This window comes from Chiroxiphia lanceolata, chromosome 5 (assembly GCF_009829145.1).
Source record: "Chiroxiphia lanceolata isolate bChiLan1 chromosome 5, bChiLan1.pri, whole genome shotgun sequence".
In the NCBI taxonomy this organism is placed as follows: domain Eukaryota; kingdom Metazoa; phylum Chordata; class Aves; order Passeriformes; family Pipridae; genus Chiroxiphia; species Chiroxiphia lanceolata.
Genome location: NC_045641.1, coordinates 53,350,939 through 53,377,048, shown reverse-complemented (window position 1 = coordinate 53,377,048; position 26,110 = coordinate 53,350,939). Strand labels below are relative to the sequence as shown.

The 26,110-nt window shown below is 41.0% G+C and overlaps 1 long non-coding RNA gene across 1 annotated transcript in view; it reads right to left on the bottom strand.

Moving 5' to 3' along the window:
- The window catches only part of LOC116787640, a 121,904-nt gene that overhangs the window by 87,358 nt on the left and 8,436 nt on the right, over nt 1-26,110 (bottom strand). The window lies entirely within an intron of this gene.

Sequence of the window (26,110 nt, the reverse complement as noted above, 5' to 3'; positions counted from 1 at the left end):
GTATGTGATTTTCAAACATCTATATCTCAGCTAAAGAAAAATCAATTTCCTTCACAATAAGGCTGGGCACTGTGACTTAGGCACAGCTATTTCCATGGCAAATCAATTTTCAACTGTCAGCCATTTTGCCCATAAGAGTTGTTGAAAAGGGTCACAAGGTGCAATGGGAGAAATACATTCTGCTTTTCATTCTCACTTGAAAATACTTTTGTGAACATTTTGTATGTAAACTTTTTGAAACTATTCACCGAGTATGGCAAATTTAACCTAGAAGGTGGGTATGTCAAGCTACCACTACTGGAAAATACATTTTTTAAATAAAAAACATTTTACCATCTTAAATATATAGATTTCACTTAGCTTAATACCTGGTACCGTAGTTTTCTAAATATAGAAATAACACATCATTTTGCATATAGTACCTTGATTCTGGGATTTTAACATTTCTAGAATGAAAAAAGTGGCCAAATAAAAGTCACAAAATATGAAGGAACTTGACAAAACTTCATTGTTTTTTTGTCATTCGCTTTTGAAGCACGAGAAGCATATAGGCAATAGTGTTTGCAGGTGTTGGAAGAACCAGTAAGCATTGGCTTACCTGGTTTTACGGTGAGATCATTCTGCTATAATCTTGCAAGTACTTTAAAGTGATAAATGCAAAGGATTTTTCTCATGGCTTTTGCTGCACGAAACAAGAGACTCCATCATCACAAACCATGTTCTTCAACTCAAGCACACGTCACTGCTGTGTTGCAAGAGCTTCTTTGGAAGATAAAGCCTAACAAAAAAGCAAAAATCCAGTGCCCTTAACTCCAAGAGGAAAGCTACCATTCCGCCTCTCAGGAAGACTGCCACCACCACCACAGAAAACAAATATTCATCCTCACACTGAACTACATTTAGTTAGTGCTCAAATTGAATTAAATATTTTTTGTTTTGTTTTATGCTGCATTTTTCTAGCTAGAATATTTTCTTTAGTCACAAGACTTAATTTACACCTGCTGAAGTCAGTGGAAAACCTCCAGGCAACAGAATGGGAAGTGGTCGATCTTATGGAGAACACTTGGGGTAAGAAGGTAAACAGTGCAAAATGACAGCAATATGTGGACAGGTATGTGGTTACACATGCCACAGCCACAGTTAACCACAGTAAGATTTGGCTCACTGTGGTATCCTGAGGTTATATCCGTGAGTCTGTATACATATAGCTGAACATGCCTCTTAGCCCTCTGATTTCATGATAGCTCCCCTATTTCAAGCTGATATTGTGCCTGCTGCTTGCTATGAACCCACACAGCATTTGGTAGGAACTATTTCTTAACTTTTTATGGAAGATAATGTGATTCCTTGTGGCAGCAGATCTGTTCCATAAGAAGGCTTGGTCACTGAAACACAGGATGGCCACTTTCAAAAACCACACACAGACTCTGATTTCTCAACCAGGACCAAAGCGGGTATGAAAAAGCAACTGAAATGTCAGCAAGCTTAACAGACATTCTAATGACCAGTGAGCACATAATACTAGAGGATATAATTCTAAATCTGATCCTGAGAAAAACAACTTGCCTTCATTTGTTTTTTATGTCAGGAGAGAAATGCTGCCTTCTTTGCTGAAATGTGTAACTCCACCTGAACTGCCAAATATTTTCTCTGTTCTTTTTTGATTCCCTGATGTCTCCAAATAAATGTGTTCTGTAATGTCAAAAAAGGATGTAATTCTTGGCCATTTGCACAGCACATGCACTGGCCTGAATTTCAAAGTTATGCAGATACACGTGAAATATGGGAGCTGACACAGTAGAGCTTCAGTCTGCCTAGTCCACTGTCTCTGACAGCTGTGAATGCACAGTTGTAGCTAAAGGGACAGTCCCAGTCCCGCCCTCACCTCAGGACCATTGCACCTTTCTTCCAACACTGCCCCAAAGCTTTCACGGGCACCAGGGATCTCAGACCCTGCGTGTACGGGAGCCACATCCCTCATTTTTGTTATGAAAACCATGGTCTCCCAGAATCACTGCTAGGTGACAGGATGGGAGGGAAAATACCTTTTGAGAATAGAAGTTCCCAACCAAATGAAAAGGTGTCACATTGCACCACCTCAGGCAGATACCATGGTAGTAGTTGCAGTAATACAGCTGCTGGTAGCATTTTCTTCCTTCCCTCTACTCTTTGTACTGCTTTGGAGTGGCTAAGTTGATACTAAGTGCCCCTGTTGTCATTTGGCAATATGAGGACTTTAGGATGTGGCAGACTTTGTAAGGATGCAAAATGATGTTCAAGTCAGATCTAGCCCTAGGGCAGAGAAGCAGAAAGTCAATTCAGGCAAATATTATTGAGTGATTTTCATGTATTTGTTGTTCTTAGTCTATTTTTTTATTTTATTTTAATTTTTACTTTCTTGCTGGTATAATTGATCCTTTGGAAATTGAAAAAGAAAGATTCAGAAAATTCATTGTGGGTAATAATGAATAAGAGCTTTTGGGAGAATTGCACAAAAAGTGCCTGAATTAGGACAAAATATAAATTTGTAGATGCACACAGAGAAAAAGATAAGGAGGAATGGAAATTATAAAGTAGCATTTATGATTTATGAAAAGTTCTTCATTTTACTGCTAATCATAATGGACTCCTGCTGCTTATAACCTTGTTGTAATCAAAGGGTTATATTCATTTCTTGCACAGTTATGTGCACATAACTCCTATTGCAGCTAGTAAGTGTTATGTGCTTGCTGTGAGGGGCAAAGAGGTGCCACACAATTAAATAATTTACTATAGCTACATGAGAAATGATAAAAATGGCCTAGAATCTTATAAATATAGGTAACATTGCCCATTCTTAATTTTAAAAAGGATGTAGAGCATTGGCCCCTTTGGACTTTTGCTTGAGGGAAGACAGAAATGGTCGCAGGCAGTGAAGGCAGTGGGAGGACAGGTTTCCACTTATGGTCAAGCTCTCGACAGGTCTCCAGCCAGTCTTGCTATGTGCTGTAAGGAGACTGCTTAACTACTGTCCAATAAAGCTTCCCATGGGTGCACACAGGGCTGGGTAAAGGCTACCCACTTCATCATGCCTGAAGTTGTGGAAGAACTGGACCAGACACGATGATGAGAATATCATAGATAGCAACTTTGAAGAAATGGCAGAGATGTGTGCACTGACTGGCAGGAAATTTATATCATCTTTTCAAGGTACTAAGGAACCTGCAAGCAGTTGTCTTCCATGTTTTTGTTCGGTATATTTAAGATGTGATTCATTAGTCAGGCTCTGACATCAGAGTTCAAACCAGTGGAAGAATGTCCAACCTGTGAAGTTATTTTATATGCCCCCTTCTGGGAAAAGTATGTCCAGATCCATCTTGGACGGTGTAACCACAACTACAGGTAAACTGGAAAAGGATCATATTTATATTAAATAGTGCCATTTTGACCATATAATTTCAATTTTTTATGGCAGGCCAAGATGAGCTTTCAATATTAAAAGCCAAAACGGTGTAGCTTAGCTATTAGTCTAGAGCTAAAAGTTCTTTTGACAGTGCTTAACCAAAACATTTCCATCATGTTGATGGAAATAATTTCAGACCAGATGATGTAGATGAAATTGATGCAGCTTAAAAAACCCTTTGATTTTGTTAAATTATTATTTTCTAAAAGACAACCAAAGTAATGTTCTTCAGACCTAGGGAATATTTCTCAAACATTTGCATTTTCCTAAAGGAAATAATATAAAAATAAAGTAATGAATAGTTCACAAACCTCAGTGAAGGACTATGAACTTAGGTATCATAGATAACAACAAAATAACTCATCACAGTACAATTCATTGTGTGTAGAAGTGTTTCAGGGACCACTATCTTAGGCTGCTGCATTTCACACAGTCCTAGGATGGACTGAAATGAGTATTCTCAAATACAGCATTCACAGGGCACCTTAGGAAAGTAAGGATAATTCAGAAACTGGGGGGGGGGAGGAAAGCAAGCTGGTTTCAGAGCTGAATTCTTCAAAAAATTTGTGTCATTTTCAGTTTAGACAATATGATTTGGAAGAAAAGGAATCTCTGTATAGATGGAAGTCACAGCAGAACTACCCCTCCCCCTACTTCACCTTAGAAATCATCATTATTGTCTTCTCAAGTGAGATGCAGCATTTGGTGAAGGAGCTGCTACCAGTAATCAAAGCATCCAGATCTTCAACGATTACACAGCATACAGAAGTTCATGAATGTTACAGTATGGAAATAAAGGCAGATATCCAAATCCCTATTTAGGTAACAAAATCAGTAGCATTTATTCTCAGATGTGCCAGACTCCCCAAGGCTCCAGTCTAATTGCTTTCAGAGGCTGTGGACAAGCAAGCTCCTTCAGATCCACTTGTGCTGCTGCATGTTACCACTGCAGCTGTTCATCTGTGGTGTCCTCTGTCCTCTTCTTCCCACACCTTCCCACCTCTAAGCATCCTTTTGAACCAGCCCACACAGAGGTTGTGTCAGCATGGTTAGTTTGTGCCCAGCAAATACATTTGGATTAATCTAAGTGGTTTAAATAGGAGGTGGCATTAGTGATTGTCACCCTGAGGCACCAGTCTTTGGGCAGCAAGGCAAGGATGAATGGTGATCCAGCAGCTACCTGGGAGCTGATGAAAAGAACTAAGAAGCTCAGGTGCAGAGCAAAGGTCAAGTACCAGTTCAGGCCTAATAAATCATTTTGTCATGATGGGAAAAAACAACCCCAGCTGGATTATCTACACTGGGTAACTCCCATAGGCTGAACCTACTGATCTGAGGTGTCTCACCTGCAATGAATGGAAGTGTTCAAGAATGGCTGCCATCCATTCATAGTACCTGAAGCACATTCTTCTTTCCTCTGCCTGGGAGTGCTGTACAAGTAACCTTTGAAATCCTTGTTTATTTGGTGGTTTTTAGGGATTCAGACAAGAATTTCTAGTCAAGTATCACTGCTTAGCATAATCAGCCCAGAAAAACATTATTTTGCTGCTTCCAAGATACACCTTTAGCAGCTGTGATGCAACTAGGGAGTGTCTAGCTCCCCATGTTGGTGTGTTCCCAACCAGGAAATCCCAGCCAGATATGTGACAGAAATACCAGGATGACACACATAACTCAAAAACCTTGACTGGTCCCATAAGCACTGCTTCTACTATGTTTGGAGAAGCAGCATTTGGACTTGCAACATATGTTCTCTTTGGGTCAGTGGCTCTAAAGAGCAAACTTTGTAGCTAGCCCTTCTCATTTGGGAGGTTATTCAGGATGAATTTATCCTCTCTGCCCCTTGCTTAACTCCAGCTGTTTGAAAATGCTGTCATGCAGTGTTTGCTAAGAATACTACTGTCTTAAAATGGTGACATGACAAAATAGTAGCACTTGGGCAAGACACACCCCAGTTTCCTAATCCCCGCCCCTGGGAAGCTGTGTCCAGTGTAGCATGAGGCATCCCAGCAACTTTCTCATCAAGTGAAGCTCAACTGCAGAGAAAATGGGAATCCCCAACTGAATCTGTGGACCAGGCTGGAGAGCTGAGGTGTGGGAGGAAGTGCAGACAGTGAGAAACCAAATCAAGAAAGTATTAACTAAAGTCACCTTGCTCTCAGCGAGGACAGGTCATAATCCTCCATGAATCCCTGTGGGAACATAAGAGTTTAAATAATGAATCTCAAAGTCTCCTTTGTGAGGCACAGTGATGCGACACCTCTACCTCCCCTCAACTTGTCCTCTGCAGCTGTTTGATTCCCAAGGAATGGCAGTGAACTTTCGAATTCTTACATGGTACATAGAGGGGGAAAGAGCATCCACCAAGGAGTTATTCTTACATTTTCAGTCATCCCACCTCAGTCAATAATGCAGTTGTAATAGAGACTGTTAGAAAGTGCCAGTATTCTGCCCCAGAGCTTGCTGCATTCAGAGAGACAAGCAAAATCTGGGCTTCTCTCAGTTTCAGTGTTCTCTAGATTAGGAATTAAAGGGGTGATATTTGTGTTAACTTATCTCATAACCTGAGGAAGGATTTAAACAATTTGAAAACTCAGACAGCTTCAGAGAGAGATTCTGCAATTGTGCTACTGGGCACAGTTACGCCTCATAACCCTGAATACGACAGTGCAAAAGTTTATAGTAATAAGTAGCACTTTTATGCATAGAAATGCTGACTTTAATTTCCCCTACTCTTACAGCGGACCTTAAGGTGAAAGCAAATACTATTTTTGCACAACTTTCTTTGCTGTTACATCAGGGACAGACTAATAGGGAGAAAAGTTGACGGGGCTATAGTTCTGCTTACAGCTTGTACTGGATGCCATGTATTCTCTTAGCCACAGGCTAGGGAATGGCTGCTCCTCTTTCCCCACTTTCTCAGATTGTGGCAGCATCCACCTCAAATCCACACTACTAAAATTTGTAAAAAGACTTTTCTGCAAATGAGAACAAAAGCCTGTATACAATTTCTTAGATCAGTCCCTCATTTGTTTTGCTTTGGAACCAGCAGTGAACAAAATTATTTCTATGGTTACAGTTATGTTGCAGAGTTCATCTTGGAAACTTTCTGGAGAAGGATTAGAAAGTAGAAACAATCTTCTTGTGGTCAATAGAACCTGAATGTTCCAGGGTGCTTCAAAGGCTTTTGTCCCTATTATATGAAATAGTAAGTGGTTCTTTAAGAAACTCCAATAAATTATGTCCTCAGAAGAAGGTGTTCTGCTGTCTGTGCACAACATTACTAATTTCCTTTTTCCCAGAAGAAAAGGCATTAAGCAGCGGTATGAAGGATACCTACAGTATCCCTCCTTTATGACTCATGTCCGCCCATCTTCACAGCCTTTTATTCTGGACTCACCGTTTGAAGTCTATTTTGCTCTTCCTTTTCCAGAAAATATTAACACTCTGAATGGCTTCATTTTCTAGGATAAATTTATCTAATTCACTGTAATTAGGAACATGGTAAACTTCTACTCTTGTACAAAAGATGAAAGGTAGGAAGTGATCATTTCTATCGGTAGGTTTCTGTGCAACATTTCAGACAAAACATTCCTTCTCTTAATAGGTTGAATGTCTCAAAAGAAATCCATGGTAACTTGATCAACAGTGTCTGAATCTTTTTACAGGCTGGATGGTTTTCAAGAAATAATGATATTTGAATCATCTCTCTTAATGAAGAAGAGAACATTGGTACAAAGCGCCAGTTCTGTTGCTTAGTCACTCAAAGCTGGCACTGGCTTCACGTTAGGGTTGTTCACTTGGTGACTGCAGGAAGCTAAGGCCCTAGTCCAAGAAAGTAGTGAAGCACGTGAGCCTAAACACAAGCCTGAAGGTAATTCTTCAGACTATCTTATGTTCAATGACACAGTCCTGCTCCAAATACCTTGCAGAAACAGTATGGGAAAACCAGAAGGGAAGAGAGATGGGTTTTGCAAACAGTTTTAGTAAACAAATCCCAGTGTGGAACAGCTGACATTATACAGCACCTGCAGTTGTCTCCTGAGCAAATCCAGGGTATGCAAACCATTTACATCAGGCTCCTTAGATGTCTGGAGGATCAGGAGGTACAAAGCCATTGAACTGTGCTACCTTGAACTGCTGTAACTGGCACCTCTGAGCATGATAAGTCCACTGAAGCAGGGATCCTGTTACTAGTTCTGCTTTTCTTCCTACAATATCTATGACAATCAGTCTAAAATCACACAGTTAAAATTATCTCTGCATCCACTGAGAGGTGTGAGTTGGCAACTACAGATAGATGTGAAGTACAGGAATTATCTAAACCCAAATTCACCAGGGTGTGGTAAAGTTGTTCAGGCAACCACAGAGCATCCTCACCTATGATGGCATCTGTAGCAAATCTGTGGGCAGAGAGGGGACTCATTTCTCTGCAGTTTCTCAAAACAATGCCCTGTCTGTGACTCTTCTGGTGTGAGAAAATAAGAAACTTTAACCTAAAGAAATGGGGTCTGGCCACAGAAACCACAGACCACAAGGGTCCGAGATTGAGGAAGATCTATGAAAATTGTCAGGAGCTTATGGCTCTGTAGAGACTCAGTAAAGCAGAAGTATGCCTGTGCACAAGAAGTAGGATCCAAAGGTTTGGATGCAGTAAGCTAAGCACACCTCAGTTTGTGGGAACAGTCTTGAAGAAGAAATTGTTTCATTTTATTTCAAGTTAATCGTGTGCATATTTCTCATCTGTATCCCGTGGTCAGACTAGAATATTGGAAACCTTTTTTTTCTCTCCTTCAGCTGCATTCCTATTCTTTGCAGAGGCAAAATCACTCATGAATCTTAAACAGTTTTTGCATGGAATCAGCTCAACTAATGAAAAAACAGAGAAGATTGCCATAATCTCTTGAATCAAAGAAGTAATATAGAGCACTGATTCCATCAGGATGAGGAAGAAAGAAAGACATGAGAAAGATGGCCATGTGCATTATCAATTTTTTTTCAATATATTTCTTTAAAAAACGTGGGGGAGGGAGAGGTGACAGTATTTTAACAATACCATTATTTTACATCATCCTTCTCCTCATTACTTATGGACAGGCTGATGCTGAGATTTAGCACAGGAAACAGTTTTAAGAATCCATATGTTCTTGGCTACAGTTCATGCCCTCAGACTGTGCCAGAACACCAGCTGAATATTAAGTATCTAACCTACCTATGCATTTTTAATGCACGCTTTACCATCATATTGAAATAACACTGAGCACTAATGGCAACCCTTTTTCTTTTTTTAAAAACTTAAAAGGTAGTACCCAGAAACTGTACTGAAACAGTAGGTGTTGCCAAAATCAACATACACTGCAGAAACACATGCTTCCTTTCCCGAGACAGTGCACCATTCACAGTAAATAGATGAAATCAGATGTGACCACACTCGTGAATAAGGTTTGCTGGACTGGGAGCTCTTCATTCAGAAGATTTAGGCAGGTCTGTAATTTATTCTAGTGCTGCCCCTCTGTATGCCCTCAGCCATGCCACTTTAGTTGTCTTTGTGACTGAAGGCAAGATGAGTGATGGCTCTTCTCTCAGTGCTCCACAGACTTGCTATGGAGATGAAAGCCACACCAGCCTGGCAGCTCTCCCACACCAATCTGGGTCAGAGGAGGGACTCTGGTAGAGCCCAGCACCACATCTGTGAGGCTTTTTTCTGATCTGGGGCTTGTTCTAGGGTCTCTACACAGTACTGCCCTGGAACATTTTGAGACACTAGCTTGGTCAGGTATCTCTGACCAAGCACTGCTTTGGGTAAATGTTCCTTTAGAAACTGTGAGGCTAGTCAAGTGAAATTAAACAGAGGAGACATCTCCTCTTTCTTGCCATGGCTTCTCTCGTCTAGTTAAGCACTGATGGCTTCAAGGCTAGGATTCTTCCTCATTTTATGCAGATACAGCACAAGGGACCTTCAATTTTATTGGCAGCTGCTAAGCACCACTTCAATGTATGATAATTAATATGAGTTAATTGTACATACCAAAGAAACTAGCTGACTGCCAGATGATTATCTCTTTATTTTTCTCTCTGCTTACAAACACATACATATGTGTATATACATATTTGTTCTCTATGAAAAAATTTCAGTGATTGACCATTTTAAAAATAAGGTATATAAGGCTTGAGATCTGGAGAGAATTAGAGGGATGTTCCTAAACCACGAAATCTTCAGGATTTTGAAATGGTGTCTTCCATTTTTAAAGTATTTCTGGAACAAACATACTAGGTTTTCATTACTGCTTAAGTCTCTGATTCATTAACCTTTTTTCTTGAAAACAGAAAAAAACTCAGTGCTAGGGGAAGAACTGGAGATCAGCAACTACATAAGTAAATTTAAAATGAAAGAAAAGAAAGAGATAATCTATATTCCTGAAAAAGATTACACAAAGCCTAGTCCCCTCCTTCCTGCCTTCCTAAAACATACAGCTTAAAGGATTCTTTCTTCTGTATTGCCTTCTGCAATATTCTGCTCTGGTTTTACCTGCTATTAATCTATGACATGCTTACTCCAGTAGGCAGGACCCAGTTCTGAGAAGTGATGCTTCCTCACTGGCAGAAGGTCTTTCTCCAAAAGAAAGGGATAAAACTCTGGTTAGGCAAAGCAGTTACAGCTCTGCAGCAGTTCACTAATGACCTAAAGCGGGATCCCTATTTAGTAATCCAGCAATAAATAATGCTTCTAATGCAAATACTGTTTCTGGGTTTTGCTTACTCATTCTGTCACTGAGACACCTGAAAAGCATGTTACATTCCAAAGGCAAACAGTATCACATTTATTTTCCTCAGGGAAATTAAGTTCTCCCCTGATGTCTTTACCTCAAGGTGTCCAAACACCATCTTAATTTCCTATTTCAGGTGCTGAAGAGCAGGCAAGATGAACTTATGCTCCTGATGTTTCAGTCAGTTTTTTTTCTGGGAACATGATATGTATTTGTCTTTGTTTCCTCTGTCAAAACTGGTACTGTGGACACACTGTGACAGGAAGAAGTACCTCACTTGCCTAAAGAACAAGCACACTTGCCTAAAGAACATCGGCTAAAGTCAGTTGAAGTGAATCCCACTCACAGTCACTGCTGCTTTCTGGGTAGCTCAAAGATACCTGTTATAAACTGCTCATGCTGTGCCAGCAGTCTTGCTTCAGTCTTGCTTCAATCAGTGCAACACCTCGCACAGTAAGACATGACCCAGCTAAAGGCAGAAGTGATTTTCCTGTTCTTGAAATCAATGAATTCTGTCATTGATTTTCCTTAGGACCAAAATATTTCTCTGTCTTCAGGACAATGATATAAGTATGGCCTTGATGGTTAAAAGCAAAGGTCTATGCAACCCAACAGATAAAAAAAAAAACAAAACAAGCAGAAGCAAGGCTGGGATAGAGTGATTATCCCCATGCCTTTCCAGCAGCTAGAAAGTATGTTATTACCTGAGCTTGTAGTTGTGTCTACATCACTTGAAAAATACAACCTTTTTTTGACCTAATGCCAACAGCTTTTGTTTTAATTTAATTTCATGTGGACTTTCAAAATTTCCTGTGACAATGACTTCCGCAGTGGTGTTGTCTCTTGAAAACTTATGGTGCTTCTTTTAAACCTACTGTCTAATAAATTGTTCCCTCCCTCCACTGGACCTGGTAATTTTCTTTGTGAAGTTTCTAGGTCTACATTTTCCACATCTACCTCTTACTTTTTTTTATTATGTCCGAAGACCAGAATTGCAGATAGTATATAAGATGTGAGCACAGCATTGATTTGCATGGTAACGAAAAGTATGTTTTCATTATGTTATCTATTTCTTTCCTAATAATTTCTAATATTCCATTTGTCTTTTTGACCACTGCTAGCTTTGAGCTGATCGTTTTTGAGGAATTATGTGTAATGATTCCCAAATCTGTTTTCTGAGTGGTAATAGCTCATTTAGAGTCCATCACTGTGAATGTATAGTTAAGGTTGTTTTCCTCCATGTGTATTACTTTGCATTTATTGACACTGAATTTCATCTACCATTTTATTACCCAATCACTCAGTTTCTTGAGCTCCTTCTTCAAGCCTTCACAAACAGTTTTAGCTGTGACTATTGTAAATAATGTGATGTCAGCAGCTGGGTGTGCCAATTCACTATCAACCTCTTTTCCAAGGAGAGTATTTAGAGGCATGCTGTGCCTGTGGGACCATACCAACAACCATCCTCTTCTGTGAAACTGCCCCTACCTTCTAAGATCCCCAGATCAAGTCTCCAAACTGCCCAGTATCTCAGGGGTACTTAGGCTGTGTGACTTTCCCCTGCTCCTCGTGGAGACATGCCCATCCATAACTTCTTTCTAAACTAAAACTCCCCTTCCCAAACCCAGGCCTCCTAGTCCCAGGCCAGAGGGGGGAGGCGAGACGAATAGTTTTAGTTTGCTTCCTGCGCTGGGTCGGCAGAAGCAGCTCGTCTCGCCCCGCCGGGGGTTCAGCCCTTGGCGCCCGCCGAGCTCTCGGTGCCCTGGGCGGGCGCGGCTGGCGCATCCCAGCCCATCGGGAAGGCTCCGGGCCGGCCGTGCCCCCGGCTCCCTCTGGCGGCGGCCGCCCTGCACGGTCCCAAATCCCTGCTCGCTCCATCAATCATTCCCTGCTGCACTCGCTGCCATAGACCTTCCCAAGCCATGGCACTGTCACGGCCCTCTAGGATTTATGTGCGTCCCAGCAACAGGGGGAGATGAATGCTTTTACGGGCCGGGGGGGGGGGGGGGGGGGGGGGGGGAAGAAGAAACAATGAAAATTCCTGTTTACTGTTTTGTTCACATCTCTGAAGGGAGGTGAAAGAAGAAAAATTAACTGAAGGACTTGAAGAGGTATAGCTAGTGAATGGGGAGCCCAGGACCCTGCCAGTGTAGAGCATTTCAGCTGGGAACCTACCATAACTCAGATCTCAGTGCTTTTGTTAGCATGCTGCTCACTGGTGGCAGACCAGCAGTGTGTGCTGTAGAGTGCAGACTCAGAAAAGCTGAAAATGAAGTAGCTTTCTATATAATTCTTCACTTTCTCAGAAAGAGGGCATGAGAATGGAGGGGGGTTTATCTCCCTCACCTGTGGCAGCACTGTGTGTTGATGCAAAAGCCAGTGCTGTAAAAAAACCCTACTTCCTCAGGCTCACACCACAGAACAAGATTAAGTAGCCTGTTTGGGAGTCTGTGTTAACTGAAATAGTTACACAGGACTTAGAAGCAACATCATAGTACAGCAAAGTTCAGCACAACTCTACATGAAGGAGGCAGCATGTTTGAAACCAGCCTGTACATCTCTGAACTGCATAGTTCTAACATGCCCTGATGTGCCTAAAAGGAAGTTCAGATACAACTGCTTAAAGTACAGCCACAGTTTAGCTCATCTCAATACAGCCCAATTCCACCAAGAACAGCATGAAGACATAAAAGATTTTTCTAACTTTTTTTTTAAGATCAGTCCATTAATTGGATAGTTCTCATCTTACCCAGACAAGTGTCTCCTTCTTCTATACTTTTACAGTACCCAGCACAAGGAAGTTCTTTGGTGTTAAAGAGAGGTGAGCTGCAAACTCTGTCTAGTGCCTTGAGAAGTCCAGATGGAAGCTACATTTTGGAGAATTAAACAAGCATAGAATGCAAAGTCAGTGAATAATATGACTGGCATCAACAATAGTAGAAAATTCCATCAGATTGGAGCATGTTTCCAAACTTAGAGCTTCCAGCCTTTATTCATGACTGCAGACTATTGGTTCAAAAGACATATGCTTGGACTGCAAGGAAAGGACCCACTGCAAGGCTGAATGCAGCCATGATGTGCAAGAGGGTCTGTGAAGACACAGAACCATTCCCTTTTCCTCTGACCTAGCATGTGTACTATTTGGCCTGGGTGAAACTTCAGGTGCCAAAAGATGCATTAAATCAGCCTTGATCAGAACGCTTTGTAACAGTTGCAATTGTAAGCCAAAAAGCAAAAACTTTACCAGGCTGATAATCCAGGCCAACTAACACATGAATCAGGTCCATAGCACGATTTGTAGATGGCTTTACTCCTTTTGTCTGTGCTCCTCCAAATGCACCCACTGCACTGTATTACTGTGATCCAAAACCTAGTGCTTTTCTCAGACATGAACTAAGTCTATTCGAGGAGTGCAGGAAGGGCATTAACCTTAATTTCTCCACATGCAAAGGTCTCTAGGGCACTTGAAGTCCAGTACTTGAGCTGTGGTCAGAGGATACTCAGCCAGCACCCCAGGCAGGAAATCTGACTACATGGATCATAAAATTACATAGATCATTTTTTAGTTGTTTTTTGTCATGAAGAGCGTGGCTAAGCATATCATAGAATTATCGAATGGTTTGGGTTGGACGGAACCTTAAAGATCATCTGGTTCCAACCCACCTGCCATGGGCAGGGACACCTTCATCTAGACCAAGTTCCTCAATTCCCCATCCAGCCTGGCTTGTTACATAAAAAAAAAAAAACACCTTGATATCATCCTCTTTCTCTCTCAGGAAGCAAATTAAAACACTCTCAAGCTGCACTTTCCACAGCTTCCTCACAGACACAAGCTTATGCAAACTATATCTCTTTGTGTCTTTAAACCACTCTCTGTGTATTTGGTCTTCTAAAATGTCACCAGGAAGATTTATCAACAATTCACTGTGGAAACAATAGTGAAAGGAGAAGCTGACCATTAGCACTAAAAAGCAACTGCAAATTGGGCAGGCATGAACCAGGTTAAGCAACCAGCTTGTACATGAGATTTAAGATGTTGTTTTTTCATCTTTCTCCCTGCTGCAGCTGCAAATAGAAGAAATATGCAACTTGGATTAGTATCTATTTAAAAAGTGGAGTCTGGCAGGGTCCACACACTAAAGATATTTGTACTCTCTTTGAATTGAAGTATTCTGAATTTTATTAGCTCAGTTACAAATGGTGAAACGTTCTTAGTCAAAAGATTTTTGTGGAAGGCAGATATTGCCCTTTTTGAAGGTGAAGCAGGTGATAAAAAAGATTATGGTGCAGCTCTTCTTGATGCTCTGTATGTCCATTATCTAGGCTGGATATTAACTGCACAGAATAACCTGTGGATGCTCCACATGAACCAGTATGCTATTTTCACATCCAAAGAGGACACCAACATGGTGCTGCAGCATCCCAAGTGGAACATTGTCGCTGTTGGATGTTGTCAGGAACAGGTCTGCACTGACATAGTCCCTCACTGCATCCTTTTTTCTGCTGCATCCTCCTTCACACTGGTTCAAATGCATTCAGTGCCAGCTGTGTTAATCCTTTCTGTGAATTGTGTTATGCCATCTGTGCCACTACTACCTTGCATTATCAAGAGAAAAAAAGTCCTTGGCTATATATGACTCTGTGTTTATGTCTGTTTGTGCAATTTTATTACTGCTGTGTAGCTGGGATGTATTAAGGTGGAGCAAACTGAATATTTAGACATTTAGCTTGTTATGCCTGAGGTGGATTTTTATTGGAATGTGGTATTTCTATTATATTCTTAAGCCCCAAGTCCAATATGTGCATCTTCAGAACTTTTAAATTCAAAATACAGTCTCAGAAAATTAATATTTTAGATACATTTGGTAGTTCTAACACTTTTGTATTAACAAAAAATACAGACATGCCGCAAGCTTGTTTCAACCACCATTTCAGCCAAAGAAACATTTTATTTGACTTTTATGGGAGTCAAGTTGGGCTCATAAATTTTTTTATTGGTTTAAGTGAAACCATATGTCTTCAGGTATAAGCAGGAGGATGCTTGAATGCTGCATTCAAATTATTTGGCACTAGAGTTTGGTTTTATGTAGTACAATTTCTAAATAACCAATGCCAGAGTATGAAGTGGGGTCTAGACATACTTCCCATGTCACTATTGTTAGTCAAGTAACATGACATGTATTGATAACTGAGCACTGATTTAAATGTGGCAGATGTGGAGATGTAAAAATAATGTGAGTTTGCACTCCATTTTCTTAATAGTTTATCAAAAGAGTAATAGAAACTTACTCTTTAAAATAAAAAGTGATGGGTAATAATAAGTTGATTCTTAATCTCATTTTCACCTCTACTGTTAGTGTACTACCACGTAAACAAAATCTACAAAGTATTTACCAAAAAATCCTTCCAAATCTGGCAGTGACTGTCTTGCATATTCACCTAGACATGTCACCAGGACAGGGATGGCAATTAGTATGTAGTCTGCAAGAAAGTTCCCATGGATAAAGCACAAGGCTGTACCTGCCTTTGCAGATCCAGAGGAACAAATCTACATGATGCTCAGGACAGATTAATGCACAGGCATGTGCCCGGGGCTCCAGCTCTGCTTTGATGTCAACAACATTTGTGCTTTCCTTATTAAGAAATGCCTTTAGCCCTCCTGGCCATGAAGGAAAGCTGGAAATGAAAACCTACATGTCACGGATAGAGCAACATCTGCTTGAATCCGCTGTCAGCGTCCAGCAGAGGGAAGGGCTGTACCTAAAGCTAAAAGGAAATTACAGGGACTTTTTTTTCCCTAAATAAATAAAGAAGACAGAAAAGATTTTCATTTTTAAAAATTCAGCTTTCATGGATTCCATAATAAGAGCACTGACAATCTGAAAACGTTTTCATTTTTCAAAACTTACTCCTATAATAAGACAACTAAATGGAATATTTCTGATAGTTGGTTTTATTTTTGGCAAGTAAACTGCAAATAAGCTTCAGTATTCAGTCAGAAAGGAAACTAACTGTCCTGTTACATTATCACTAGTGTAGACAGAGGTGGGGGGAGAGAGACAGACCCTTCACCAGCTGCTCCTAACAACTCTCACAGATCCATGGCCAGATTTCTCTTTGACTGCGCAGGGGATTCCTCAGTGCCTTGTTTTGGTCATACACAGCTCAACTGCTCTGCAATATGTTGATGTGTAGTGGGGGTAAATTTTCATTTTCTCCTCAGAGTAGGCTGTGAAATTACTTACTGGATCAGAAAATAACATTACTTTTGTAGCCCTTTTCAGTGTCTCACCAGTGACTGACAGCTCATCACCAAAGGAGGTTTAATGAGCCAGGAGTAAACCACAGGAAGGGGTCATCTACCTGAGGGCTCTTGTCTCCTCCTTTCTGGCCTGAAAAAATGCCCTTTCTTCCCCCTCAGAAGTTGTGTGAACTAGACAATCCTCATCTGCTGCCTCCTCCTTCTCTTTCTCCATCTGTATCAGAGTGCCATGGTTTGTGTCAGAGCCACAGTAGGTTTTAGTACCTACTGGGACTTGCAGAGGATACAGACAGTGGGCCAAAATGAGCACAGGGAAAGGAGTGCGAGGCCACAGCTGAAGAAGAAGGAGTTCATGCAAATGAGTCACTTTTCAGGTAATTCATCAGTCCTGCCTGTGAGAAAGATCATCCCACCTTCTGCAGGAGTCTGCCCGTCTGTAAAATCTTTTAGTATGTCCTACTGCATCTGCCTCTTAATGTATGAGCAGAAGAAATCTCAAGTCTGGCATTGCCTTAGCTTTCCAGTCCTTGACTCTGCAGCCTCAGATAATAAGGTTCTTTAGATGGACTTTCTGGTATGTAATTTTATGGAAAAAAATCAAACAGTGCACTTGAAAAGATACCAGGTGGGCACATCACTACAGAAATCTTGCTTTCCTATGACAAACTGCAAGGGAGAAAATAAAAAAGCCCAACTATATATAGCCCAAACAATTTTCATAGCCTGTGTCAGTGGCACATCAGAAAATACAGAAATGTATTTAAAATGTCTGTGGTTATAAAAACATGAGATGGCTTCGTGCAGGAAATTTATTTGAAACCTGTTAAAGTGGCTATGTTAGACGTCACTCAGAGGAACCAAACCAGGGCTTTTCTGCCCCAAAGGCATAGGTAGCTTTAGCAGTTGGAGCTGAATTTTGGCTCAAGTTTGTGTAGTTCATGGGCTACATCACAGAAGGATCTGCAGTCAGTTGCAGGTCAGATGTGTTCATTTCCCTGAAGTCTGAGTTCTTGTACCACTACGTGAATGGAAATACCATGACTCAAAGAGCAACTTCAGAAGAAAAAACACCCAAATCATGCTTTTGCCCTGTAATAGGACAATTTATTCTGGTGTGCAACTCAATTCCCCAGCAGAACCCCATGGGCCTATGTAGTTTTGGAGATGTCCTGCCTCTTTCCAAACCCTAATGGTGACTTGCTGCTGCCTTCCAAAGATCCTGTAATCCCCTGAGTCACAAGAGCCTCTTTCCACCCCTGCCTCTACCACTTCAGCACTTGGTCTTTCTCTAGAGGGATGCAGCAAGGAAGCTCTTAATGGGTCCCCATGGGACATCACAGAGAAGTCCAGGAGTGAGGAAAAAATCAGGCACATAATTCATGACCTGCCTCAGGCAAAAGGGGGCAAACAACAACAGCAGCAACAAAATCAAAAAACTCTTCTCTCTGGAGTGGATTAATAGGAGTTCCCACTGGAGCCCATTAAACAAAACAAAATGCTGAAAGCCTAGGAATATTGTGGACTTCATCATTTTCTCAGTATCCCCAGGGATAGGACAGGGAAAGTTGCAATGTTACCGAAGTGGAGGGAAGGAGCCTGGGAGATACAAGAGCTCTGCCAGGTAGGAGGGTCTCATACCTCCTCATTAAGTGGATGAATGTCTCCTTTGTGTGCCTGCAGGTGATATTTTTCCTTCTCTAGTCTGTACATGGATATCTTGTGCTCTCTCAAGATTTTCCAGGGTCTCAGCAGACTGTTTGCTTGCTTTGCCATTCTGCCATCTGGCCAGCTTGTCACGACTGTCCCTGGCAGAGGGTGAAATTTTGATGTATTGTCTAAATTTGGAAGTGACATTTTCCCCAGGTTTTGTAAGCAGAACTAATGAATTGCTACAATGCAATCTCTTTTACTCTCTCTTCACGGAGTTTGACCTGAATTTTAGCAGTGACAAAGATGATGTGTCGACAGCACAGGTTACAAGGATATTATCTCAAGTCTGCTCTGTTGATGTTTCTTGCTCCTGCCCAAAATCTCCTCCTGCTACCGAGACTTTTTTTATCTACTGCTTCCACTTCTCTGTCAAAAAGAGTTTATTCTCCTCTGGGGACTCCCTTTGTATGGCTCTGAGGACATGATTGTAACTTTCCCCATTATTAATTTCTTTAAAACTGCATGTCTGGGTGCTGGGAAGACTGAAGTTTAAAGAACACAGGAAAACTCTCAGCTTCTCTTATGCTTTCTAGAATAAGTCACCTAGAAAATGAGCTTTAGTGACCAGTCCTTAACTGATTTTAATTTACTGGCTTACCTTATAGATACTGTAAGTTCTCTACAGTTTCCTGAGGAGGGGAACTGGAGAGAAAGGTGCTAATCTCTTCTCCCTGGTGTCCAGTACTAGGGAGCGTGGGAATAATTCAAAGCTGAGCCAGGAGAGGTTTGACTGGACATTAGGAAGCATTTATTCACCAAGAGGGTGGCTAAAGACTGGGACAGGCTTCCTAGAGAAGTGGTCAATGCTGCAGTGTTTAAGAGGCACTTGGACAATGCCCTTAATAACATGCTTTAACTTGCTCAGCCCTGAGTTGGTCAGACATTTGGACTAGATGCTCATTGTAGGTCCCTTCTAATAAAAATATTCTATTCTATTCTATGTGACTCTACTCTACTTCCGTAATTCTTTCCCACTCTGCAAGGTTACAGAAACCCATCTATGGGAAAAATCAAGCTTGTTCTTGGCTTTACTGTGTCAAGTAACTGAAGGAGAATCTTTGCATGCAAATCAGGTGAATAAGAATACCATTTTTTATTCTGTGACATCTTTTTATCATGGAGATGATTTGACTTAAAGATGAGGATGTAAGACAATTCCCGCTTCCCCACCTGGGCTGCAGCAGCCCCAGAGTGCTATCCCACAGGACATGCTGCCCTCTCCTGCTTGGCTTTGAGAGGCAGAAATGGTTCAAGCAGTTATGCTCTAATGCTGGCTCTGTCAGCCTGAACATTGAATTAATTAGTGGCAACTAAAGCAGTGTTTCACGATGCTGTTTACTAAGCCTGTCATGTGGAAGATGTTGCCTGGTTAAAATCTGTGCAGGTGTCAGAGCCAGTTGGGAACTTTATAACACAGTAGTGCTTTTTTCTTGTGGAAATCAAAGCAATTTTAGAGAAAGGCAAACTTGTGCACACCATGACCATCCCAGACAGCTAAAAACCCTCTTGCACATGCAGTATAGAGTTTCTTTATTCCCACATAAATTATCTATGTAGTAACTGCTTTCCAGGATACCTCACAGACTGGACTGCTGAATTTGAGAAAAGTAGCTACATGAATAAAGGAAAAGGCTTTGGATAAAGTGAGTTTGACAATATAATATAACTATGCCTCCTGTCAATCAGGACAGACAGAAGGCTCAGGACAAACATACATTATACAACTTTTCCTAATTTTTTTTTTTTTTTGCAAACAGCTGATTTTCCAGTTTCATCTTTGAAACCAGGAAACTGGGTCAGCGGCAAAGGTGCATTTGCTCTGCACACACAGAGCACTACATCAGCAGCCTGGTGTTGTTTGGATTCGCTGCTATTTAAAAAAAAAAATTAAAAAACTTCTTCATATTCTTGAAACATGTTGTTCCAATAGTCTATAAAAGATAATTTTTCTTGTCTGAGATTACTACTTTATTTAAAAATTAATTAATTATGGTGGAAAAATAATTTGAAAATTCAACAGCAAGACAAAACATTTGATTATGATCAAAATGGAATGTTCTTATTGAACTGAGACTAATGTACTAAAAAAACCCCAAATTTCTTTTTTGAGTCCTTGAGAGTTTGACTTTTTGTTCTGGTTTGGTGTGGGAGCATCTCTTGAAATCTCAAAATCTGTCCAACATGAAAAGGCTACTTCCCATGAAACTGTACCCAGGCAATACTGAGAATTCAGTCTTCCCAGGAATGAGACAACAACTGACAGCTCCACCTCATTAGTATAACAGGAGAGTTTTCCGTACAGCCAACTCACTGATGGTCAGCTAAACCTCACTGACTTCTGCCTGAGTGCTATGCTCACTTGGTCCATCTGTGCCTTTTCTTCATATAAACACATGGAAAAAAGCAGTCCAGTGCACATGTGGTTGAAAACAGAGGACAAAAAAAAAAAAAAAGTCAGTCTCACAGTCTCAATCTGTGCATTGCATAGTCAGTTTGGGAGTGGGAGATGTGTGTACTGTACTCCATTCATCTAACTTTTAGATAATTAATCTAAACTTCTTGAGGGATGCTAGGAACATTTCTCTCCGGCATTTACCTGAGAATAGCTTGCATTGCCCGTTTGGAAGTGCCAGTCTCTTCCTCACTGGGAAATGAGACAGCTTGCCATGGCACTGTTTCAAAGATTATCTTCTGCTGGGCAACTCCATAATGGAATATGCAGTGAAGACCTAATTCTTTAATAGCAGGTGCCACTACAAAACAACAGCAGTTCAGCATAACCCTAGTGATTCCAAGGAGGATTCAGTGCCTTCTCCACATCTGGGTGATGATGAACCATTCTGGGTCATGGGAAGTTCATTTTCATGCATCACTATGGACATTTATTCGCTACCAAACTACAACCAATTTGAAATAATGAGCCACAGGTCATGGACTTTCTGGTTTACTCTGTTATTGATTCCTGGGGCTTTCCCCCCCCTTTTTTTTACTGGAGAATTTGGTTTATTTCAGTATATAAGGACTCTGTAGCCTTCTTCAGTAGGTGGGGAAAGAATTGTTGTTCTCCCCATGTTTGCAAGTATGGACCTCATTAAGCACATCCTTCTTTATTTTTAACTTTCCATCAGCCAAACAGTATGAGAATAAAGCTAGTTTATAGCCATGCTGGACAATTCTCCATGGCAATTGCTGCTCAGAGAGGTCTGAATTGTTATGAAAAGGGCAACCTTTGATGTCTCCAGCCCTTCCCACATATAACAGCTCCTGCTCTGTTCGAAGCAAAATGCTCCCCATCATGGATTAACTAAAGATTTTTTATAGAAAAACTTCTACAAAGGGCATGAGGGACCCAGCAGGGGAGAAGAAGCATTACGAAATATAAGAATGGATTAATCAGAGGATGAAGTTGCTAAAAAACTCCTCCAAAGTATGAAATCAATGACCTGGGCTCAAACTGTTTGTGTCCTTCCTTTCCTGCACTCCTGCTGCTGTTGCTATTATTTTTGGCTTGGGAGAAATATTTTTCTGAGTCCATTTCACTTTGATGGATTAAATGTCAATTGTGTCATAACTGTGCCATAAAAAAATCATAATAAATGTTATCAGTTTAAACCTAAAGTATCCCTTTTATTAATATTTCTAATTTATGAGCTTGTTGAGAAATCTGCAGAGACAACAGGGCTAATAAATCTGAGGTGAAAGGGACTCCAGGAGCAGGCTGCATGGGCTTTATGCTAGATCACTCACAGTTGTTGAACTTTGAGACGACCAGAGCAGTTCAGATGTCACTGGGGAGATTGTTGGAGTCCAGTAAGGCATAAAGGATGGAAGACAACCTATAGGGACATGAAGATCCAGAGGTGCTGTGGGCAATTTGCAGCTGCACCATCACAGGCAACTGCCGGTGTCTCTGACTGCCCGAGCTCATTGACTTGCTTTGAACAGCTGACTGAGCACAAGCCCTCAGAGATGAGGTGGTGTGAGCTGCAGCATCCATGCTGTGCATAAACACTGGACAGCTCTGACTCTGAGTCACATTTGAGAATGGGAGATTAAAGGAGAGGCACCAGGGGGAATATCATCCTGTTATTGTCTTTATCTAGTGAAAGAGACCAGTGGGGCAGGAACAGTCCTGCTCCATGACTGACAGCGTAAAAACAGTTCTTCTTCCAATTTGAGATAGGTGCTATTGGACAAAAACCTCCAAAGTATTGATATCAAGTTGATTTCAAGTCTATACATCCAGGGTTTTTCACTTTCTGAAAGTACTCGATATTTTAAAAATCTCAGAGGTTTTGTGGACCTCTAGGTTTGCTTGGCACAGAGAGGATGAGCTGAGAAAATCCACATGGCATGATTTTGTTCTAGACAGCTCCCTTCTGCTGTACAGAGTTGCCTACAGAGCTCAGCAATCCCAGAGGAAGATATGTTTCCTGCCTCATGGAATTTATAGACTAAATTAGACGGGTAGCAAATAATTGTAACAAATGAGAGTCATCTGCATTTCCAGGTCAAGCAGAAATATAAAAACATCCCCAAACTACCATGCAAAAGTCATCATATTAGAACTTGGCAGAAAAATAACTTCTTCATTTTCTGGTAATTTAAAAGTAAATAATTTCTTGTTTTGAACATAAATAGTTTGTTACATTTCAGCAACTCAATCATTTGAAAAAAGGGGTCAGGTGAACTATTTTAATTTGAAAAATGTTAATTTGCATTTCAAGCGTCTATTTTTTGCCACTCATCTTTATTTTAACATAATACAAAGCAAAGAAATTCCAAACTAGCAGTCATTCTAAAGACAGTATTTAATTTTTTTTTAGCTAATGAAATAGTATTTATCACTGTTTTTTTATTTTTGTATTAAAAATACTAAAACATTCAAGTCTTTTGGTACTACTTAAACATTTTGATATCAAAACTACATTTTTTTCTGGAGAAACTTCTGTACACAAAACATGGGATTTCTGCAACCTTACACTGCTGCTTTCAAATCCCCTTTCAAGAGTTTATCCTGTTTGTTTATCCTGTTTCCTACTTTAGTGCTTGTTTTGTTTTCCCATATAGAAGAAGAAAAATATATTTCTCAGTTGGCATTGCCTTCAGTTTTAATAAAAAAGAACAATATAATAAGACAGAACAAAAATAAAGCCTTCACAAAGATGCTTTCAAGTTGTAAATTTGCATGTGAGCATCTAATTTAAACATACAGAGAAAATCAACTTGTCACTGTGAGCAGCAGGGAGGTTTAAAGTTGCAGACTGAGACAGAATAGTTATACAAACATGCACAATTTGATTTTGTGACATGGGACTACAGGATTGTCTCAGCAGGTGCCTGCCCAGAGCAAGTTGCTGGCAGTGGAGACAGGCAGCACACACACTCTGAATATGGGGATATGCTGGCTATGTGTTTCCAGTGTGATCATTTCATCACTGAGATGAAAACTTGGGATCTGTCTGTCTCAACTCTCTTTACTTCAGAAATTTTTCAACAAGAAAGCACATGTCTTTCTGCCAGAAGGCTAAGTTTCTTCCTTTGAAAACAGTGTCTGTTTAACGCAGCAAAAGTGGAGCTGGGGCAAGGACAAGAGATAGGAGGTGTATTTTTTGCCCTGGGACTCTCTTTGCTAATTTACCCAGCTAATTTACCCAAAGATATGAGTCGCCTCATTAGGAGTATTGGGACCTATCAGACTTTCCTGTCAAATCCTCCTCCTCCTCCCCCTGCAGCAGGAAATTAGCCCCTTGAACACATAAGTTTTAATAACAAACCAAAGCCAAAGCTTTCCACTGCAAGGAAAATGTGGCCTTGCTTCATTTAACAACTGAAGCAGACAAATCCATGAGTTTCACTCTTGCACCTTTGGAAAAGTGGACAGCAGGGAGACTTATGAAACAGAGGTCCCTAGAGCTAGTTTTCCTGTGCCTGAAACTTCCAGGTAATAGGTAGCACAGTAAACATCAGGGAGTTCAGGCATCGTCATATATACTAAATTAATACACTGAAAGCTGGGTCAAGGACTCTCGAGACATCTGAGAAGTGAGTAAGATTTGAAGCCCTTGCTCTGTAGGAGGCTAGTAAAACCAAGAAGAGTGGCTCCCTTTTTAGAGCCTCAGGCAAACACAGTAGGGAAAGTAAGGCATTTGCAAAAGAATACACCGGGTTTCTCCTTGTGCTTTTTAATGGGCTTTGAATCAGGAATCACAAGGAAAAAAGGGGAAACCTATTATTAAATAGGCAGTTTTAATCCAGGGTGTAGATTCAGAGTACCTTTCTTTCCCTTCCCTCTGTATACAGATAGCACACTTACCTAATTCTCATCCCATAAGTTACCCACTCTCTCATTCTGCCTAAGCAAAGAAGGGGAAGACATCCTTTTTCGTGTGCCCAGCCAGGATTACAGACACCAGCAGCAAAGTTGGAGAGGACAAAGCTTGGCCAAAGAGGCATTGGTTGAAACAAGAAGGTGTTCCCTGCTTTTGGAGAGGGCCACAAGACCTTTTGCACTCACACAAACAGCTGCCACCTCATCACACAACCATGAAGGCACAAGATCCTCCTTTATAAAAGCGGCAGAGGGATGCAAAAGGAACAAAGAAAAACACTTCCCACTCCACCCCATGAACGTCATCATTCTGAAAGATGCTTGCTTTTCTACTCTGTTGCGTGGGGAGAAGCTTGATTAATAAGATCAGATAATTAAATATTCTTCATCACAACTGGCTGCACCATTTTTAACCTCTTCTATTGTTCTTTTCCCCACCACCCCCACTGTTTTTCCAGTATCTAGAACCTGGAAAAAGCCGAAAGCCTTTCATCTTATCAGGTGTGGTTTATTGCCCCCTGGTTACACAGTAATTTTGGTTTCCACTCCATGAAAAGGTCATATGATGGGATATCAGCTCAAGAATTGTCAGTTCACTGGACAAATAAGGCAGGGCCTGCCAATACAATTATAAGAGCCCGATAAGGAAGGTGCAGAGGAGAACCAACAGGAGAGAGATAGGCAACTTTAGCAATTTAAAAGGTGAGGGGCAATCCCCAAAGAAGGCAAAAAAGCCACTGGGGGGAGGGAGTGGGAAAGAACAGGAGTGTTTCTAACCACACATTCTTCTCAAAATAAAAATTAACAAGAAGATAGAAGTGGCTCAAGAGAGGAATCACTGGTATTCACCAGCATTAACCCGGAAATCTTCTCTCCCTGCAGTGGATGCCTAATTGGGAGGCATAAGCAACTGGTGGGATGATTATCAAGCTGGCTTGCCTCACAGCTCAGGAAGAAATGAAATAATGTTTTATCTGCATAGGTGGGAGGTAGAGGGCACTAATTCTGATTCCTACACATGTTGCAAGGGCCGTCTCTTTTTTTTCTTTTTGACTGATAAGATTGGATGACGTTGAAAAGCACTGCTTGGAAAGTTCAAAGGTTTCCAACGTAGAAGAAAAGAGAATCTGAACCAAAGCTGATGGTTGGGAGGGATGGCTGAAGAATAACCTGGCAACTGCTGTGAGGGAGATTTTCATATGTGACACCTAGTTGTATGCAAGAGAAGTTTACAGGTTGTCTCTCTTGCTAGTAAGTGACACAAAGGATAAATATTTGTCATGCCAATTATTTCTTAACTTTATCATGGTACAAATCCAGTGGGCTTTTTGCAGGTTTCAGCCTGAAAGCATAAAAGGAAGATAACTGCCCCACAGATAGGATATACCAGCAAGAAGCAACCCTTCCCAGGGCATTTTTCACCTGGGTCTGCAAGGAGCACACCTCCTCCTGGAATGGCCATGTGATTGTTCAGAGCTCTGTAAATCTGAGTGGCAGGGGAAATGCTTGGCAGTGGGTGGGATTGGTAAGACTTTTAACCCCCACTTCTAATGCTGTCTTCCCCAGACACAGGAGTGCAGGTCTTGGTTCTGGCCTGA